General features: G+C 48.5%; 1 non-coding gene across 1 annotated transcript; it reads left to right on the plus strand.

Annotated features, from left to right (window-relative positions):
- The first annotated feature begins 5459 nt into the window (after positions 1-5459).
- LOC126990396 (5.8S ribosomal RNA) lies at positions 5460-5619 on the plus strand. Its single transcript, XR_007744314.1, has one exon. It is a non-coding gene; the product is annotated as a 5.8S ribosomal RNA (ribosomal RNA).
- The last annotated feature ends 381 nt before the right edge of the window (positions 5620-6000 follow it).

The raw sequence follows: 6000 nt of genomic DNA on the forward strand, positions 1-6000 counted from the left end.
CCCCGTTTCCCGTCAAGAGATTGTGAAGTCTATGAATAAACCTTAAACGTAATACCAATAGGTTACTCTGTCTTATTAGTATTCGCAAATATTAAAGTCATACAACATGCAAGTATATATATATATATATATATATATATATATATATATATATATATATATATATATATATATATATATATATATATATATATATATGTGTGTGTGTGTGTGTGTAATTCACCCACGGTCTTGATCACACGATGGCCTAGCGATCGCCAGCTGCTTTACCCTTTACAGAACGAGCTAGGAGCTCATTATCTCCGATTTTCGGGTAACGCTGAGACCCACACACAACCCCCCCCCCCCCTCCACCTTGCTCAAGGAAGAAGAGTAACACTCCGGAGTCTGCCAGAAAAAATCTGAAAACAACTGCCGTCAGACTGAGCCATCCGAAGTGCGTATGTGTGGGTGTGTTAAGAGACAGGGTAAATTTGCAGAACAACACCAGTCTCGCATTTCTGGACAAAACTAGTTTTTTTCTGGTAGATTTTGGATTGTTATGAATGAATCTGCTTGTCGTTTCTGTTGCAAATAAAAAAAAATTAACCACCTACCCCCCCTCGGTAAAGATTTGTATTATGCACCCCTCGCCAACTTTAATTAAAATATTTATTTTTGGATAGATTTGGATGTGTTTTTAATCTGACAATTCTTTATCCCGCAAATGACCGTTTTTAATTCTACCACCCCCACCCCCCTCAGTCAAAACCATTCATTTTCAAGAAAAATCAGCACCTAACCTAACTGATAGTATGTTCGGCGCATAACATAACCTAACGGGGGGGCTGTGCTCCCCTCGACCCCCCCTTAGCTAACCTAACCTAACTGATAGTCTATTTGGCGCATAACATAACCTAACGGGGGCTGCGCCCCCCTCGACCCCCCCCTCAGCTAACCTGACCTAACTGATAGTCTGTTCGGCGTGTAACCTAACCTAACGGGGGGGCTGCGGCCCCCTCGACCCCCCCCTCCTCTGCGGTAAATTTGCAGAGCAACTCCCAAAACAGATGAAATCTGAAAATCGGTGGCGGCGTTATAAAGAATTTGCGAGGGGTGTATATGGGGTTCAAATTACTCCGAATGACAAGCTCTATCTAATGAGAGGGGTATGAAAAGCCATCTCGATACTGGTGTTGTTCTGCAATAATACCAGAGACAGACGGACGAGAGAGAGAGAGACAGACAGACAGACAGAGACAAACAAGGGAGACAGAGGAGACAAAGACAGACATACAAACAGAGGACACTGACAGAGACAACGACCAACAGGACACGGAGACAAAAGAGACAGAGACGTACAAACTGAGGAGACAGACAGAGCCAGATACAGACAGACAGACAGAGACAGAGACAGACAGTCAGAGACAGAGACAGGGACAGACAAAAACAGAGACAGAAACAGACAGACAGGGACTGACAAAGACAGCCAGACAACAACAAAGACAGACACAGAGACATACACAGACAGCCAGACACAAACACACAGAAACTCACACTGACAAAGACAGACATAGAGACAGAGACAGAGACAGACAGAGGCATAGACACAGACACAGACAGACAGAGACAGAGACACACACAAAGACATACACAGACAGAGACAGACACAGACAAGAGACAGAGTCAGACATTTATATATTGTGTACTGGTGTTTTCTTTAAAAGGTAAATATAATAGTCTTTAAGTGTTTGGTTCTTCTTCTTCTTGGTGGTTGTGAGGGCTGTGAAGGTCTGTTAGACCCTATTCGCCCTGGTGAGGTCCTGTGAGGTGCTCACAGGCGTTTAAGTGTTTGTGTTGACAGGCAGGGAGAGAGAGAGAGAAAGAGAGAGAGAGTAAAGCTATTAAAAACGGGTGCTGTAATCAATTTGTATACCTTAAACGTAATACCAATTTTTTTTTTGTCTTATTAGCATTCACAAGTACTAAGAAATCATACATTATACAAGTAAATATATGTCTTACCTAAATATTACGTAGAAAATATTATGCATTCAAATTCAGTATCTCTACTGTGTGATGTGGAGTTATGCACAACATTGGTAAGGCGTACAGTGTTACCATGCACCCAAACATATTATACTATGTGCCTTTTATACAGTATACTTTAAGGAGGGAGGAAACTTCAAGGTATAAGTCCGTATCTTACATATTTGCATTAATTACTTATAAAGTACCCATAGACTTCACAACTAGTTTACGGGAAATCTCTTCAGTCTTGGCGCGCTGGCTTCGCGTAAGGGGCCGATTGTTATGGCGACTTTCACTGCGACAACTCAAACACACTCTGCGTTCTTACTCCGAATTTAAGTGGAAACAGGACGAAATCTTCAAGTTTTAGTGCATACAAGCAGGCAGGAGTGTCTCTAGAGTGATTTGGTCGAGGATTCAAGGTAACTTATATAAAATAGCACCATGCGTGCACTTTGAAAACGTTGTGTAAAAAATGGCAAATTTGCGTAACTTTAGGTTGAAATCTTTACGTAAAATGAATGATAACTGTAGGATAGTGAAGTCCACAGTTTTACGTATTAGGAAACAAGAAATGTACGTTTAGTTAGTGCCTACATGGCAACTCAGCTCAGTTCCCGCGTCGCCTAACCTGCCCTGCCCGCCTCCTGCAGGGACATCATCCTCCGCAAGATCCCCGGGGTCGAGTATGTGTGCATGGGGAAGGCCAACTCTGACCCGACTGAGCACTCTTTCGGCAAGCGCCGCACCATGTGCGGCGCCAACTACTGGACGAGCGTGCAGAACTTCATGGTGAGCAACAGGTTGGCCCAGCGCCTGCATTTGCTGAAGCTCGTCGGGTTCTTCCCCGGGGACGTGCAGGCCGACCTGGACCGGGCCAAGGCAGAGGAGAAGGAGGACGACGAGGTGATCTTGGCCCAGCTTGCCAGGGAGCTGGCCGACGACCAGCCGGACCCGCCGACGGACGAGTTGCTCCTCGCCGCGGTCGGCAACTACGCCGGCTACCTGGCCAGGAAGGTCCAGGCCAACTCCTCTGTGGCCGAGTGCTGCAAGCAGGAGCTTGCCCAGCAGGAGGAGATGAAGATTACCGTGGAGCTCGAGAGGGGCGACCCGCCCTCTGTGATGTTCGACGCCCTGGTCGAGCTGGTCGACAGGGGAGAGCTGGAGACGGGCCGGGCGGTCCTGAAGCGGCCATCTCTCCCAATGGCCCACATGGCGTCCTTCGGGATGTCGCTGTGGGACTCCCTGATGTGCAGGGAGGACAAGAAGGAGCGCAGGTTGAGGTTCCTCTCCCTTGCCATGCGCCACAGGGACGGGTTCAGGCACCTCCTGGAGTTCCTGGCGGCCTCAGACCCGACCTTGCAGGGGTACAGGTGCCAGGAGGGGCACAACCTGGCCAACACCATCTTGCCGCACATCAGCAGGTCCCTCTTCAACTGTTTCGGTGCTAATTTCTCCAAGGACGTGACCTCAGAAGCGAGGAAGAACAAGGCCTTGAAGCAGCCGACCGGCAGGAAGAGGAGCAGTATCGAGGAGGGCAGGAAGGAGACGGCGAGGAACAGGGACGTGTACAAGTCCAGGAAACTGACCGGGGCCCACAAGTCATAGGCCAAAAGGCTAAAGTGATTGTTCAGGGACGAGGGCCAGATAGCCGGCAAGACATGCTGCGGCAATAGTGACATCGGAATTCAACCAAAATAAGTTGTGATTGTATATAGAAAAATGAATATTTTGCTTTTGTTGAGTAAAATTAAGATGTTTCTGCATGCTTTCCTCAAGTATTAAGTTTCTAATGTGAAAATTAAGTGATTTATTAGATGTTAAAAACTTACGTAAAAAATTGCACTAAATAAAAATAAAAATAAGTAGCTATTTCGGGCAAAAACTTATAAAATATGCTAAATATTGCTATTGATTCTGAAAATATAAGTGATTATCTCTGCATTTGGTGATGTTTGTGCATCTAGCGTAAAATCTGAGGATTTTATAGCCTTTTTAAGTTTTGTTATACTTATATAAAAAACAATTAATCGGGATTTTATTAGGGAACGACTTTGAATTTTTTGATACCGCTGCTCATGGAGACTCATATATGCCTAAGGGAGGTGCCTGTTTTAGTTTCAGGTCGCTAGCTGCTTTGGTTTTGAAAATATTTAAATTTTAAATTTTTGAAAATCGGCCCCCTGCGAATCGGCCCCGCGCCCCGTTTCCCGTCAAGAGATTGTGAAGTCTATGAAGTACCCTTCGTTTAAACAACTATAAGTGCGTTTTTAAAGGTTATTTATGCAATCATTGTTGGTAATACGCTAGGGGGTGGAGCCTCGCCAAGGATGACGGCCAAGGGGGCGGAGCCTGTATATACTAGTCCCAACTTCAGGAAAATGCTTCCGGGGGAAGTATGGTTGCAAAGCTGAAACTTAAAGGAATTGACGGAAGGGCACCACCAGGAGTGGAGCCTGCGGCTTAATTTGACTCAACACGGGGAACCTCACCAGGCCCAGACACCGGAAGGATTGACAGATTGAGAGCTCTTTCTCGATTCGGTGGGTGGTGGTGCATGGCCGTTCTTAGTTGGTGGAGCGATTTGTCTGGTTAATTCCGATAACGAACGAGACTCTGGCCTACTAACTAGTCGACGGATCTCCAGCAATTGGTGTCCAGTTCGCAGCTTCTTCTTAGAGGGATAAGCGGCAACTTTAGCCGCACGAGATTGAGCAATAACAGGTATGTGATGCCCTTAGATGTTCTGGGCCGCACGCGCGCTACACTGAAGGGATCAACGTGTCCTCCCCCTCCGAGAGGAGCGGGTAACCCGTTGAAATCCTTTCATGATAGGGATTGGGGTTTGCAATTCTCTCCCATGAACGAGGAATTCCCAGTAAGCGCAAGTCATGAGCTTGCGTTGATTACGTCCCTGCCCTTTGTACACACCGCCCGTCGCTACTACCGATTGAATGATTTAGTGAGGCCTTCGGACTGGCGCTCTTGGATGCCGGGCCCACGCGGTTCCGCCGCTGGGCTTTCGGCGCCTCGAGCTGACGGAAAGATGTCCAAACTTGATCATTTAGAGGAAGTAAAAGTCGTAACAAGGTTTCCGTAGGTGAACCTGCGGAAGGATCATTAACGTGTTTGCCCAACGCTGGCAAAGACCAAAACCAAACTCGCTGGGTGGCCGGGACTCAGACTGTCCCGGTCTGGAAGCCCACCATCATTCTCCTTCCTTCGCCTCGTGCGAGGCGAAGGCGAGGACCAACCACGCGTCGCTGGCGTGAGGCAGGCAGAGCTTCCGACGCGCCAGCCGGCGACTACTCTTCTTAAACCAACCCTTCCCCGGGTGGAATAAGCACACAGTCAAACCCTAGACACTACGTCTTCCCACATCGTCTCCCGAGGCAGAGACGGCGGAAGTCTGATGAGAGTCGGCAGCGTCCGACGTAAAACAAAAATACAACTCTTAACGGTGGATCACTCGGCTCGTGGGTCGATGAAGACCGCAGCAAGCTGCGTGTCGGTATGTGAATCGCAAGAATACCAGATACATCGACAAGTCGAACGCACATTGCGGCGGCGGCACTCTCATGTGCTGCCGTCACTCCTACACGAGGGTCGGATATACATTCCATGCATCGGCTTTGTCAGCAATGACATCGACCGCATTGGGGAGTTTCGCCTGTTGCTACTAGCGGGCGTTCCCTTAAGGCCATGAATGGTTACCGGCCGCGTCACGTCTCTGACGGGCGCGTACGTCGGTGACACGGAGCTTATGGACACAGCGGGGAGGAGGAAGAGAAGGAGATGGTCTCTCGGGGCTGCCTCTTACTCCGCCGCCTCGTCTGCTGTTGTCGGTTGGGTCGCCTTCCCCGGTGGCGGCGACCCATTCCAAATGCGGCCTCGCGTCGCGCTGTCCTTGTTATATCAGCTCGCCGGTGCGGCGGTGCTTGTGGTCCGGGTTCGCAAAGGCGGCCGGCGGACGATCACCGCGTCGTTTGG

This window comes from Eriocheir sinensis, unplaced genomic scaffold (assembly GCF_024679095.1).
Source record: "Eriocheir sinensis breed Jianghai 21 unplaced genomic scaffold, ASM2467909v1 Scaffold161, whole genome shotgun sequence".
Taxonomy (NCBI): domain Eukaryota; kingdom Metazoa; phylum Arthropoda; class Malacostraca; order Decapoda; family Varunidae; genus Eriocheir; species Eriocheir sinensis.